We start from the raw sequence: 15,749 nt of genomic DNA, 5'->3' as shown, positions 1-15,749 counted from the left end.
GTTTTTCTTCTCGTTTTCATTGTTTCCTGAGCTTAGAACTGGACTTTTAGTGAGAATGTATCCCTTTGCTCGCTTCGCCCTTGAAGAAGAACGTCCCATAATTCCCCGCCCTAGATATGCACATTTACCAATGTTCTCCACATGGAGTTTGCGTGTTAAAATTGTGTTTATTTCTATAATAGCTGTGTCATTTTTATTGTGTTTAGGGTTGTTCATTTATTTAGAATTCCGCCACCCAGTCCATACCTTGGTGTTAACTACCCCCACTCCCCAGGAACACCATTTTCAGACTTTGGCCCCTGACAAAGAGAGGCATCGCCAGACTTATGTACATAATGCCTTCATCGAAATGTTGCATCAGACTCACAGTTCCACGAATGTCACCGATTGCTGGGTATGTGGCCTCCTCACTTCAGTAATGCATAAACATGATTTGTTTATATCAATGCCGTTGTCACATCTAGGGAGCTGTGAGGCTTGGTTTAGATTGTTGTCTATGATATATGAGCATTATACTGTAGATGCGCATAGATTCTCTGAGAAAGATTATGAATTAATCTTGGCCTACATAGAGAGGCATCAGGGATTCACTCCCAATGCAGAAGGCACTGATGGCACTTTAGATCCAACAGCCTGCATGAATGTGTACATGGACCATGAGAATGATACTTGGTTAAGGGATGAGGTATTAGATTTTGTATCCTTCAATTTCACCGAGTACTTCAGATATTTTCAGGAATGCAATGTCTCCGAAGACAAGATTATACCTGTCCCTGTATTAAATACGTCATCCTCTTTTTGTGTCCAGGGTTCCGGCCACTTGTTCGTAGGATTTAGCAGATGTAATTACACTTATCGATTGCGGACTTTTAGTAGTCCTCCCATTTTAACTCCCCCGAACATATATTTTGTATGTGGGGAGAATGCTTACACCTGGCTTCCCAGGGGATGGTCGGGCAGGTGTTATCTGTCCTTCCTCTATCCTCCTGTTTATATTGCCCCCTCAGATTACCATAAATCTCACTCATTGAATAAAAGAAGTCTGTTATCCCGATCCATTGATAATGATGTCACTGATCAAACAGATACCCCGGCCCAACATTTCGTAGACATTATGAAAGGGGTCCTACCTATATGGGGCCCTATCCTCACTAGTAAGGAAATCAGAAGGCTGTCCAGGGTGGTGGAGGGAGTAGTCAATACCACGGCCGGGATATTGACTAATATCACTGTTGAGCTTCAGGCGACCCGGCTTGTGACCCTTCAAAATCGTCTTGTTTTAGACGTCATACTGGCTGACCGCGGAGGAGCATGCCGGGTAATCGGGAGCTCCTGTTGCGTATATATACCTGACTCCGCCCCTTCGGTTCATTTAGCCATTCAGAAACTCCACCGACTGGCATCAGAAATCCATACCGAGACTGGTACCTGGTCCCTGTCAACTTGGTTCTGGGACCTTCTGACTACCTGGGGGTGGAAACTATTCATGGTTCTGTTGGGTATTGTGGGTTTCCTATTTACCTGCTGCATTTGTATCCAGTGCGGCCCTGCCTGTTGTTCCTATTGTGCCACCCAATTTCGCTCTGCACTACCTAAATCCCCACCTACCCAAGCTCATGCCCAGATGACCCAGAAAGAAATTCATGATCTAATGCAGATAGATGAGGGTATCTTTGAGGATTAGTCATACTTATTTTTTATGTCATTTTAGCTACACTATGCTAAAAGGGCCGTTCTGTAGGATCCAAATTTTAGAATATGATTAGCACAGTGTAACTAAAACTAACTTATTCGACTCAGCCCTGTAAGAAGGCCCTTTTTGCATCCATTTAGTAAGTACGGCGGAAAGGGCCGAAAACAGAACCGCGGCCATCTTGGCCTTCAGCTCTCTCATCTAAAGGAGCTACAATCACGTGGTTCCCTGAACCCATATTTTCCTCGTTCAGCAGACACTAGTTTTAGAAGACAGGCTGAATTGTATTTACGACCGAGAAGCAAGGTCACATCTGCCAAAAGGGAGTACCAAGCAAATTCCTTCTGAACCTGGGACGAGAAGGGAGTCACCCGGTCGACCTTCTATTCTTAAAGATAGTAGCCCTTTTTGTATCATTGAAACTAGATATAGGATGAGCTCATTAGGAGCGCCTAGACTGGCTGGTACTTTTCCACTTATAAGGCTTTGTATGTTGCGCTGTAATGTATAAAAGTATGAGTTTGACAAGGAGCCAGCAGTCTTCCTCGGCACACCCCTTGGGTGAGGATCGACGAGGCTCCTCTATGTAGAGTTTCCTGTTTGGCCAATAAACGCTTGAACCTTCTACATTGCCAACTGCTCGTTATTTGACTTACATTGCGGGCCACCGGTAAGTGTGGCCCTTGGGACGAAAACTTGGATACAACAGTGGCACAATGAGTGCTGCAGCCCTTAGAGGCCTTCCCTGGCCACAAGGCCCTGGGTACCTAGGGTACCATTTACTAGGGGCTGACATGTGGCTAGGGTTTGCCAATTTGGAGTTTGTGTGGTTTAAGGAAGGAACATAGGCCCTGGGCACCTGATTGGCAGGAATCCAGGGTACACTCAATCGAAGTACATTCAGCAATTTAGCAAAAAGTGGGGGCATACCATGCAAGAAAGATGGCACTTTCTCACACAACCCCCCCCCCAAACGAAAGGTGATGAGACTAACCTTGTCCTATGGAGTCTTCATTGTCTAAGTGGAAGAACCTGGAAAGTCCATCTGCATTGGCATGGGCAGTCCCTGGTCTGTGTTCCACTTCAAAGCCCATTCCCTGTAGGGAGATGGACCACCTCAGTAGTTTTGGATTTTCCCCTTTCATCTGCATTAGCCATCTGAGAGGTCTGTGGTCAGTTTGAACTAGGAAGTGAGTGCCAAACAAGTATGGCCTCTGCTTCTTCAGGGACCAAACCACAGCAAAGGCCTCCCTCTCAATGGCACTCCAACGCTGCTCTCTAGGGAGTAGTCTTCTGCTTATAAAAGCAACAGGTTGGTCTTGGCCTTCATCATTGGTCTGGGATAGGACCGCTCCTATCCCTAGCTCAGAGGCATCAGTCTGCACTATGAACTGCTTGGCATAATCTGGAGCTTTTAGAATTGGTGCTGAGCACATTGCTTCTTTTAGGGTGTCAAAAGCCTTTTGACAACTAACTGTCCAGTTCACTTTCTTGGGCATTTTCTTGGAGGTGAGTTCTGTGAGGGGGGTCACAATGGACCCATACCCCTTCACAAACCTCCTTTAGTACCCAGTCAAGCCAAGGAATGCCCTGACTTGGGTCTGGGTTGTTGGAGCTATCCAGTCCATGATGGCCTGGATTTTGGGTTGTAAGGGCTGTACCTGGCCTCCACCTACAAGGTGGCCCAAGTACACCACAGTGCCCTGCCCTATCTGGCATTTGGATGCCTTGCTAGTGAGACCTGCACTTTGCAGAGCCTCTAAAACCTTCCCAAGGTGGATCAGGTGATCCTGCCAGGTGGAGCTAAAGACAGCAATATCATCAAGAAAAGCTGCACTAAAGGACTCCAACCCAGCCAGGACATGGTTCACCAACCTCTGGAAGGTGGCAGGGGCATTCTTTAATCCAAAGGGCATCACAGTAAACTGATAATGCCCATCAGGGGTGGAGAATGCTGTCTTTTCTTTTGCTCCTAGGGCCATGCCAATCTGCCAGTACCCTGCAGTTAAGTCAAAGGTACTGAGAAATTTGGCAGCCCCCAATTTGTCTATCAGTTCATCTGCTCTTGGGATAGGGTGAGCATCTGTCTTGGTGACAGAGTTGAGACCTCTATACTCCACACAGAACCTCATCTCTCTCTTTTCACCCTGTTGATGAGGTTTGGGGACCAGAACCACTGGGCCAGCCCAGGGGCTCTCTGAAGGCTCAATGACCCCTAACTCCAGCATCTTGCTGACCTCAGCTTTGATGCTTACCTTGACTTGATCTGACTGTCGATAGATTTTGTTCTTGACAGGTGCACTGTCACCAGTGTCTACATCATGGGTACACCAGTTTGTCAGACCAGGGGTCAGGGAAAAGAGGCTAGCATACTGTTGCAAGACTTGCTTGCAGTCAGTCTGCTGTTGGGCAGAGAGGGTGTCTGAAAAAATCACACCATCTACTGACCCATCTTTTGGGCTGTATGAGAGGAGGCCAGGGAGTGGCTCACTCTCTGCTTCCTGTTCTTCATCAGTCACCATCAGCATGGTGATGTCAGCCCTATCATTGTAGAGTTTGAGGCGGTTCACATGGATGACCCTTTTGGGTGTCCTGCTAGTGCCCAGGTCAACTAGATAGGTGACCTCACTCTTTCTCTCTAGGATAGGGTAAGGGCCACTCCATTTGTCTTGGAGAGCCCTTGGTGCCACTGGCTCCAAAACCCACACCTGTTGCCCTGGTTGAAATTCAACCAGTGCAGCTTTTTGGTCATACCAGTGCTTCTGGAGCTCCTGGCTGGCCTCAAGGTTCTTGGATGCCTTTTCCATATACTCAGCCATTCTGGACCTTAGGCCAAGCACATAGTCCACTATGTCCTGTTTGGGTTCTTGAAGAGGCCTCTCCCAGCCCTCCTTTACAAGACACAGTGGTCCCCTCACAGGATGACCAAACAGAAGTTCAAAGGGTGAGAAACCTACTCCCTTCTGTGGCACTTCCCTGTAAGCGAAAAGCAAGCATGGTAACAGGACATCCCACCTCCTTTTGAGTTTCTCAGGGAGTCCCATGATCATACCTTTCAATGTCTTGTTGAACCTCTCAACAAGGCCATTGGTTTGTGGGTGGTAGGGTGTAGTAAACTTGTACTGCACTCCACACTCTTTCCACATGTGTGTTAGGTAAGCAGACATGAAGTTGGAACCTCTGTCTGAAACCACCTCCTTAGGAAAACCCACCCTGGTGAAGATACCCAGGAGGGCCTTGGCTACTGCAGGAGCTGTAGTAGTCCTAAGTGGGATTGCTTCAGGCTACCTAGTAGCATTATCCACTACTACTAGAATGAATTTGTTCCCTGAGGCTGTGGGAGGTTCAAGTGGACCCACAATGTCCACACCTACCCTTTCAAAGGGGACCCCCACCACTGGTAGTGGAATGAGGGGGGCCTTTGGGTGGCCACCTGTCTTGCCACTGGCCTGACAGGTAACACAGGAGCTGACAAACTCCTTCACCTTCTGGTGCATCTGGGGCCAGTAAAAGTGACTCACTAACCTTTCCCAAGTTTTGGATTACCCCAGATGTCCAGCTAGGGGGATGTCATGAGCCAAAGTTAGGAGGAACTCCCTGTACTTCTGTGGCACTACCACCCTCCTGGTGGCTCCAGGAGTGGGGTCTCTTGCCTCAGCATACAGTAATCCCTCTTCCCAATAAGCTCTGTGGGTACCACTGACATCTCCCCTGGCTTCTGAAGCAGCTTGTTGTCTCAGGCTTTCAAGAGTGGGACAGTCTCGCTGACCCTGGCACAGCTCTTCCCTAGAGGGTCCCCCTGGGCCCAAGAGTTCAACCTGGTAAGGGTCAAGCTCCATGGACTCAGTTCCCTCAGGGGTATCTACATCCTCTCCAGGGGGAGAGGGGTTCTGAGTGTTTGGCTGTACAGAAGCTGGTCCCCCAGTCTTCTTGCCCTTCCTCTTGGTTGGTTGGGCCATTATTCCAGGCTCCAAACCTACTTTTTCACCCTTCCTCTTGCTCTGTGCTCTGGTTTGCACACACACCAATTCAGGGATGCCCAGCATGGCTGCATGGGCCTTTAGCTCAACCTCAGCCCAGGCTGAGGTTTCCAGATCATTTCCAAGCAGACATGCAGCTGGCAACTTTGGAGAGACCACTACCTGTTTCAGGCCAGTAACCCCCCCCAGCCTAATTTTACCATGGCCATGGGATGACTAGTGGTGACACTGTCAGCGTTGGTGACTGGGTAAGACTTCCCAATCAAGTATTGCTCAGGGGAAACCAGTGTGTCTTTCCCCATAGTGACACTGGCACCTGTATCCCTCAGAGCTTCTACCCTAGTTCCATTCACCCAGGGGTACTGTAAGTATTTCTTTAAGTTGGGGGGCCACACAGCCACAGTGGCAAACTCCACTTCTCCCAAGGAGACTAAACTTGCTTCAGTGTGTTCCCAGATTTGCTCAGGGTACACCTCTGATCCCATTTGTATACTTGCTGCCCCAGGAGTAGCTGTACTGGGTGCCTTAGGGGCTTTGTTTTGGGGGCAAGTTACAGTTCGGTGTCCCTGCTTTTTACAGGTATTACACCAGGCCTTTAAGGGATCAAAGTTCTTCCCCCTATATGGTTGGGGCACATAGGGAGTAGTTTGGGTCCCACCCACCTGAACAGGTTTTTGGGGCCCTTTGGAAGACTCAGACTTTTTATCTTGGGGATTCTCACCACCTTTCCCCTGGGGAGGTTTTGTAACCACTTTCTTTTGGTCACCCCCGGTGGTTGTCTTGGTCACCCTAGTCTTGACCCAGTGGTCTGCCTTCTTTCCCAATTCTTGGGGAGAAATTAGACCTAGGTCTACCAAATGCTGATGCAACTTTTCATTTGTGCAGTTACTCAAAATATGTTCCTTCATGAATAAATTGTACAATCCAGTAAAATCCTGCACACCATGTCCAGCTAACCAACCCTCCAGTGTCTTCACTGAGAAATCTACAAAATCAATCCAGGACTGGGTCTGGGTTTTGTGAGCCCCCCTGAATCTAATTCTATACTCCTCAGTGGTGAATCCAAATCCCTCAATCAGAGCTTTCTTCATGAGGTCATAGGATCCTGCTTCTGGCCCAGAGAGAGTCAGAAGCCTGTCCCTGCAGTTACCAGAGAACAGTTCCCACAGGAGTGCCCCCCAGAGAGGTTTCTTTACTTTCCTGATATCACAAGCCCTCTCAAAGGCTGTGAACCATTTGGTGATATCATCACCTTCCTCAAATTTAGGGACAATCCCTTTGGGGATTTTAGGGTCAGAGGTTTCCTCCCTATCCTTGTTTTTATTATTGCTGCCACCATTGATGGGTGCTAAACCCATCTCTCTCCTTTCCTTTTCTAGGGCCAGGAGTCTGGACTCTAGATCTATTCTTCTGGCCAGCCTCACAAGGCTGTCCTCTTCACTGGGGGGTCCCCCAGTGTTGTCTCTGGGACCAGAGCCACCTGTGTGGTCTCTAGGTGCCCAGATGCTATGTCTTGAGTTGGAGGGTATGGGTGCCATCTCCTCCCTAGGGTACAGTATGGGGAGGTTGTTGTCCACCTCCCCTGTTTCCCTTTCCTCATCTGACTGGCCATCACCATGTTCAGATGGGTGGTCTTTAGCATACTTAGCCAGGAGCTCCTGGAGCCCTTGTTTGGTTGGATGCAGACCCATTTGTAAATTTTTAAGTTTACATAAGGACCTCAATTCCTTGAAAGACAAATGTAAGTAAGGTGTGAGGTCGAGCTCCTCCACCAGGTCCATGTTATTATTATCACTAATAGCTGGGTTTGTTTGAGACATTCTAACCTGACAGTTCTAACCCTCTACCCTGACTATAGTGACTTTTATTTTTCTAAAATTCTAATGGGACTTAAGCAAGGCCCTAGCAAGACTTTTAGTAATTTTGGAAAAACCAATCAGAATTCTAAAGGCAATTTTTAAGAGTTCTGTCGTGTGATCAGATGGTAACCAAGTAGTCCAACAAATGCAAGTTTGTATCCCACCGCTGATCCACCAATGTGAGAAAGTGGCTCTGTATATACTGTTCCCTAATAGGTACAGGGTGTACAGAGTCCACAGTCCCCCAGAGGCTGATAGAGGTCAAAGTTAGGTATGACCTTACTCTCAAAAGTGGTAGCTTGGTCGAGCAGTAAGGCAGTACCAGAGGACAGTGTAAAGCATTTATTGTACACACTCAGTCAGCAAATGGTTTCACACACTCAATAACTGAACTCTAGGCCAATGGTTTATATATATAAAATATATGCTTGTTTTATTTTTAGACCCACACAGGGGGTAAAAATATACTTTCTCAGAATGAGAGGTTGAATATAAATACTTTTGTCTTAAGCAATAAATTTGTGTAAACAGTCACAGTTGGTTGCAATAAACAATCCTATTTTCTAAACATAACAATGCATTGAGCTCAATGGTAAATTCAGGTTATTTGTAATAAATTACTTTTCAGATTACTTTTGGAATTCCAGGTCTGGCTCCTAGATCCAGCCTTGGGTCAGTATTCAGAATCAAGTGATGAAAGTCGACTTAATAACTGTAATGATTTTTAAATAATATTTAGCTATTTCAAAAGTTAGCACTTTCAAAGAAAACATTCAATGGATCTCTATGGCAAGAAATTCAAATTGCAGGTAGAGTACTTTATCGTTACTTTAGTAATCCAGGACTGGGTACCTAGACCCAGGACTGGGGTCCTTATCAAAAACAGGTAAGTAATTTCGTTTGCAGGAATGGTACGATTTTAAAAGAATATTTCAAATTTGCAAAAATAGACACTTAGAAGAAATTTCACAGAAAAGCAGACAATGGTTTCCTATGGGAGAAAAATGAGTTAGAGGTAAGTATAGTTGTGAACACTTTTCAGGGTCAGGGCTGGGCACCAAGATCCAGCACTGGGAGCTCACCTAGGAGCAGGTGAGTAAATTCGTTTTTGTCACTTGGCTGATTTTTGGTGAATATTTGCAGTTTTGAAAAGTTCACACTTGAAAGATTTTTGAAGAAAAAGCCAGTCAATGTTACCCTATGAGGAAAATGAAGTTAGCGGTTTAAGGGTAAGTACTCGACTGGCAGAGTTGAAATTCCGGGCATGGACTCAGGGGTCCCCCAGTGTCAGGTAGGTACAGTTGGTTCACCCTCAGCGGTTTCAGGACGACCGGGTGCAGAGAGAGTTAGGCCCAATGTTATCCTATGAGGGATAGGGGGGCCTTGGTTGGTGGCTGCTGTCTGGCAAGCCACGCGGCTGTGGGAGCTGGGCTCCTGGTCACTTACTCAGGGCAAGTGGGGAAGTAGATTAGTGCAGAGAGGGCACTGCCAGGGCCACTCGGGCGGCTGGGTGCAGGGTGCTTTTGAGCCTTCGGGCGCTCAATGGAAATCAATGGGAATGTTCCGGTTTGGAAAAAGGCTGCAGGCTCGGGGATGAGAATGTTTCAGGTGCCACCACCACTTCGAGAGGTAAGTTGGGTAGTTGTAGGTTAGGTGGGTACCCCGGGATTGGGCACAGGGGGCCGCAGGGCGCCGGGTGCAGGGGTGCCTTTTGACGTCGGGAATCTTACCCTCTGGTTGATCGCGGTTGGGGTGGCACTCGGTTCTGAGGCTGCAGGCTTCTTCCGGGATGTCGAGGGGGGTCCTTGGGTGCCAGACTCGGGGTCACAGTCGCCGTGGGGTCGTCCTCAGGGTCTTTGTCCACTCCGGCACTGGCCAGGCTTGGCTGGTGCAGAGTGTGTTGGGTCCGCGGTTCCGGGCTGCTGCCAGGGGTTAAAGATAGGTTTCTTGAGTAGAGCCTCTACTCATGGGAGTCCCAGGGGCTTAGAGCCAAAAGGTAGCCAGGTCCTCCGGGGTTGGTGAGGTTGCTGGCCACGAGAGATGCCGCGCTGGTGCAGGTTCGAGAGTTGACAGGCCGGTAGGGCTGGGGCCAAAGCAGTTGGTGTCTTCTTCTCTTTTTAGCAGCTGCAGGGCAGGTCCTTGTTCTTCTTGCTCTTCTTGTAGTTTTCTATCTGGAATCTGAGGAAGGAAGGTTCAGGGTGCCCCTAAATACTAGATTTAGGGGCGTTACAGGTAGGTGAAGGCCAGGGACCAATGGGTCCTGGTCCTGGGGTGGGTACACCCCCTATCCTGCCTCTCTCCTGTGGGAGGGGGGCAGTAGCCTAATCCTGATAGGGTAGGGCCTCCCATCTTCAAGATGGCGAGAGCCCGGAGATGTGCTTCACCTCGCCTCCCCCACCTGAGGGGTGGGGTGGGCAGGCTGGCACATCCCCTGTCCTTGTATGGGGTTTCCGGCCAAGCTTCCCGCCAGAGTGGGGGGTTGCAGTGGCCTGGGGAAACTCCAAATGGCGGCCTGCCTTTGAAGCTTCCGTTTGCTCATCCTGGGGGAGGAGATTTCTCACCTCACCCAGGATGTGCATTGTTGCAGGCCCGGGAGAGCAGGGGCTCTCCCACCCAGGGGTCCAGCAACGTGTCTGCTGTGTGGCAGCCTGGGCAGCCTCAGAGCAGACGTGGATTGTAAGTTAGCTGTAAGGGGGCATCTCTAAGATGCCCTCTGGGGTGCTTAGTACATTAAATCCTACACTGGCATCAGTGTGGGTTCAATGTGCTGAGAAGTTTGATACCAAACTTCCCAGGCTTCAGTGTTGCCATTATGGTGCTGTGGAGCTCGTGTTTGACAAGCTCTCAGCACCATGTACTCTTAAATGACAGCACTGCACTTACAGCGCCCAGGAATGGACCCGGGTACTGTAGGGGCACAGGGCTCCTGCTCCTGTGCCCACACCATAGGCGTAATGTACCCAGCTAGAGGGGTGGCTGACATATGCCTTGGCAGTGTAGGTGATGGGCATGGTACACAGTGATGTGTGCCATGTCGACTCTTTGTTTTGTCCTGCACCCAGACACTCAGCCTGCAAGGGCAGTGTGTGTGTAAGGGTACAGGGCCTCTGAGGGTGGTGTAGGATCCAAATTTTAGAATATGATTAGCACAGTGTAACTAAAACTAACTTATTCGATTCAGCCCTGTAAGAAGGCCCTTTTTGCATCCATTTAGTAAGTACGGCGGAAAGGGCCGAAAACAGAACCGCGGCCATCTTGGCCCTCAGCTCTCTCATCTAAAGGAGCTACAATCACGTGGTTCCCTGAACCCATATTTTCCTCGTTCAGCAGACACTAGTTTTAGAAGACAGGCTGAATTGTATTTACGACCGAGAAGCAAGGTCACATCTGCCAAAAGGGAGTACCAAGCAAATTCCTTCTGCACCTGGGACGAGAAGGGAGTCACCCGGTCGACCTTCTATTCTTAAAGATAGTAGCCCTTTTTGTATCATTGAAACTAGATATAGGATGAGCTCATTAGGAGCGCCTAGACTGGCTGGTACTTTTCCACTTATAGGGCTTTGTATGTTGCGCTGTAATGTATAAAAGTATGAGTTTGACAAGGAGCCATCAGTCTTCCTCGGCACACCCCTTGGGTGAGGATCGACGAGGCTCCTCTATGTAGAGTTTCCTGTTTGGCCAATAAACGCTTGAACCTTCTACGTTGCCAACTGCTCGTTTCTAACAACTGGTTTTCTTCTAGTAGAAGGACTGCGGAGCTAGGGGCACTTTTAGCTCCCATTCTGTTCGTCCATTTTTTTCCCGACAGGGTTATTCCTCGTCCTAGCCCTCTTTTTCTCCGAAAGTTTACAAATTTCAGCGTGAAGAGGACATTGTTTCGCCAGTCCTTTTCTCTAATCCTTCTGCCTTTGAGGAAGAAGAACAATGTCCCACTCTTGATGTTTTTCATGCCCTTTCAATTTATCTAGCGAGAACAAAGCCTTTTCGGAGCGTGAACTCCCTCTTTGTTACGTCTGGCCTAGCAGGAAGGGGTCTCCGTCCCTCTTCCACTCTGTCTCGCTGGCTTAACTAGCTACTGAGCTTGCTTATAAGGCTTCTGATGTGTCTCCTTCTTCCGTTCAGGGCAAATCAACAAGAGGTACGTCTTCCACTTGGGTAATGTTTAAAGGGGCTTCTCTCAAGGAAATCTGATGGGCAGCCACCTGGGTCCACCCCACACCTTCATGACTCGCTATAGACTGTGCATGGGTAGAGGGTTTTCTTCAGACTTAGGTTCCTGTGTTTTGTCAGCTGTTCATGACAATTGCATGTGATTTCTTGATTTTCTTTCAATTAAATTTGTTTCTGGAGTCACATCCTTTGTTGTGTAGCTCATTTTCTGTGGCCCGTTATCTATTATTTCTCCGCCAATCACCTCTCGATTGGGTATTAGGCTCATGCTGTAAGGACTGGTACACAAAGCTGGACAAGGAGGCAATGCCCTGTTACTCACCAGTAATCCTCATCACTCCTGGTTCCTGCCATTCTTTTCCATAGATTGAGGTGATTGGTGCGTGCTTCTTTTCAAGAGCTTCAAGTGGATCCCCCCGAAAACAGAAAGACCGTCACCCACGCACTCATAACAAGCAGACTAGACTACGGAAATGCCCTCTACTCTGGAATCAACAAACCCCTGCAACGCAAACTCCAGACCATCCAGAACACCGTGTCCAGACTCGTCCTCGGCATCCCACGGCATCAGCACATCACCCAACACCTGCGAATCCTCCACTGGCTCCCTGTTGAGAGGAGAGTAGCCTTCAAGCTACTCACCCACGCCTACAAATCCCTCCACAACAGCGGACCCAAATGCCTCACCAAAAGAGTCTCCTTCCACGCACCCAGGAGGACCCTCCGCTCCGCCGACCTCGCCCTGGCAGGAACCCCGTGCATCCGCAGAACTAGAGCAGGCAGCAGAGACTGGGAGCCTGGAACGAGCTCCCAGCCAACATCAGACGCTTTCCCACTCTGCACACCTTCAGGAAGAGCCTCAAGACCTGGCCCTTCGGCTGACCGGAACTGAAACCCCCCTGTCTTTCCCCCAGCGCCTTGAGACCCTCACAGGTCAGTAGCGCACTTTAAACCCCCATAATTGATTGATTGATTACTTGTGCTTGTTATTTCAGCATGTGGTCATTCCCAGTCCATCCTTTTCTCCATTATGGGTAAGGCGCCCGGTTTTATGGTATTTCTTTTTTTAACATTTCAGTCTGGATTTATCCATATTTGATTTTTGGCCATCTTATCCGTATTTATCCGTATTTATTTTATGTTTATTGAATAAATCATATGTAAAATTGTATATTTTCACGTGTTTAACTGATAATCGTGCACTCATACTTTGATGCCTCCCGAGTTAGCAAATTAAGGAGCCAAATATACCAAAACAATACATGCACAGGTAAATATTAACCTTATACTTCAAATACATGCTGTCATATGCCATTATTTAAAGGTATATCATCCTCTTTTTCAACTCCCCGTGCTGTCTGTCGGCGCAGCTGTTATCCTGGACTTCTACAAAGACAATATGGAGAGTATTTTAAAAGAAGCCTCATTTTCTGTATTTTCCTGCTTTTAAAAGTAAATGCAGACAGGAAACACATTGTTTTATATCTGTATTTATCTGTAAAAATCAGTAAAAACAGAAAACTGTGAGCCTTAATTATGAGTACGCTCCCGCCATATTGGAGGAACTGTTTTGTTTGTAGGCCAGGTGATCGTTCTGTCTCCGTAGAGGACCGGACTCGGGAATGAACAATACCGGTTAGTGACCGGGACAATCATCCCCGGGATACTGACCGGCTGATTCCGAGCTAAGATCAAACAGAAGTGAATGCCAGAGGTTAGGGTCGAGCTCGGAAAGAGCCCTACCACCCAACCAGGAGTGTGCGATACGAGGAGTGTCTAACGATTACAGGATAAATTGTAATGGCTGCAGGGCTGAATTCGGGAGACCCACATATAAGGCATTAAGGTACTCCAGATGTGACAATATTGTTGATGGAACCACTGCCTGTCTTTCCAGACAATACGCAAAAAGTAGTAACAAGACCCCATGGTAACATTATTTGTTTATCCAGCAAGAGCGCCGTATCTATAAATACGCCCAGGTTTTAGGAGCCATGGGTGGCGTGGGGGGCCCTCCCCACTCTAAGGGACACCGAGTAGAGACTTAACTGTTATCCACTGGCCCAAAGATTTGCCCCATTTAGTTTCAAGGATTTTCTGATCATGCAGCGACCAACATGCCTGAAGGGTAGAGACCATTGTCGAGGCCTCTGCTACTGAGATGACAATTTGAGTGTTGTCGTCCTTGTATGACATTAACGAAAAAACATAGTTCCCAATCAACTTGAGCCAGGGTGACAGATAAAAGTTAAACAGTGTTGGACTGAGGGATTGGCAGGGCCACTGGAATTATGCACTTGTGCGGCAATTCTCGCATAGTTATAGATGTGCCACATAATCCATCATCTGATGCATAATCTGCAGATAACAACAAAAAAGGTTTTGTTTCTAGCTCAAACGGGTCAAAAGTTACTGAAAACGCACCGACACGTGTTTTGAGTGCAGTGGAAGGCCTTTTCCAAAGTTTGACTGGTCACCTTCCTGTTGCTTATTGCTATGTTTGGGTGTTGAATTGATACTAATGAAGCGCACCCAATGCCCAGACAGTGTAAAAAGTACAAAATAATGAAGTAATACTATCAGAAAATGAGCCGCATTACACTAATGACCAAGGTAAGCCCCTTATTTCACCCAAAGAACAGCTCCGTGACCGACAGAGGCAGGGGACTCGCCCTGTAGGTCCATGAACCTGGAAGCTCTCGCAGGCTGTCAGGCATTTGAGGGTTCCTTATGTAAAGTATGTATAAATCAAGGAGAACTGGCTACATAAAAGTGCGCCTAAGGCACACTCGGAACCTTGGATGGGACCCGACGATGAAGCATGTCACCCACTGGGCTGGTGAGTGAGGGTCTTCTAAAAAACACAAATGTGTCTCCCCTGTACAAACATACCTTAGGAGCACCTCCTATGTAGCCAGTTCTCCTTGATTTATACATACAGACGCGGGAAAGTGAACTGGCCTCAGCACCTTTCCTCACTCTCCCTCGTGATACTTGCTACCTTATGTAAAGTACATATTCCGCTGATTGGGGCTAGTGATGCCCTCACGGAGAAACCCCCGCCCCAGTCCTCACCTTCAAATCACTCCTTTTAGGGGTACCTTATTAATGCCAGAACAAGGTTGAGTTTAGGGATTTTGTGTCCCTTCGCAAGCTGCATTGGGTATTTATTACATCAATCTGGGCCAGAGATTGCCCTGGGCCAGACCTGGTAGAAGCTATTCCCTCCGGTTATGCCTTATCAAGATTTGACAGGGACGGGAGAACAGGTGGAGGCCTGGGCATACCGCACAGCGACGTCTACTCTTGCTATACTGAGCCACTTGCATCCTCCTCCCACCCCTATCAGGCACTATATTTCTCTCTGAAGATCTTCTCTACTGAAAGCTTCATTGGAGTTGTGACCCATCAACAACCAGGACCAAGAGTGTTGTTCAGCGAGGATTTTAGTAATTTGATAGAACCCTATTTGGCAAGATCCAATATACACTCCGAATTACACCCGATGCAAAGGAACGCCAATCCTTCTGGAAACGATGAATTGCTGTGGTCTATCCCAATTGGTTATGAGTCCCACCCATAAAGCAGGACACATATTAGATGGCATCTTCTCCAACGATTCCCGGATTAGGGTTGAGGAACCTATTCAACTCTCCTGGTCTGACCACTACACTATCCCCTTCAAACTCCAAACTGCGGAATCCAAGACAGCTCCTAACAATAGGAAGAGGGGGGAGAAGAAGAGAAATCTGAGTCTGATTGATAAGGAGGCCCTTCTTAGTACACTCAATAGCCATCCATGGCTCTCTCATTTGGATGCCAATTCGGCCTGCACCGAGTTGTCCGAATAGCTCTTAGCAGCTTTGGACCTCCTTGCCCACCTAAAGGAGAGCTATGCACCCAGAAAAAAGCCCTCTGCTCCGTGGTTCTCCGAGAGACTGAGGAAACTTAGGCAAGTATGCCGACATCAAGAAAGGAGATGGCGTCAGGATCTCAATCCAGCCGGAAGAGACCGGCATAAACTAAGACTAAGGGAATATAAAAAGG

The sequence above is a fragment of the Triturus cristatus genome, chromosome 4_1 (genome assembly GCF_964204655.1).
Source record: "Triturus cristatus chromosome 4_1, aTriCri1.1, whole genome shotgun sequence".
Taxonomy (NCBI): domain Eukaryota; kingdom Metazoa; phylum Chordata; class Amphibia; order Caudata; family Salamandridae; genus Triturus; species Triturus cristatus.
The sequence above is the reverse complement of the archived record's forward strand: the minus strand, read 5'-3'. Positions refer to the sequence as shown.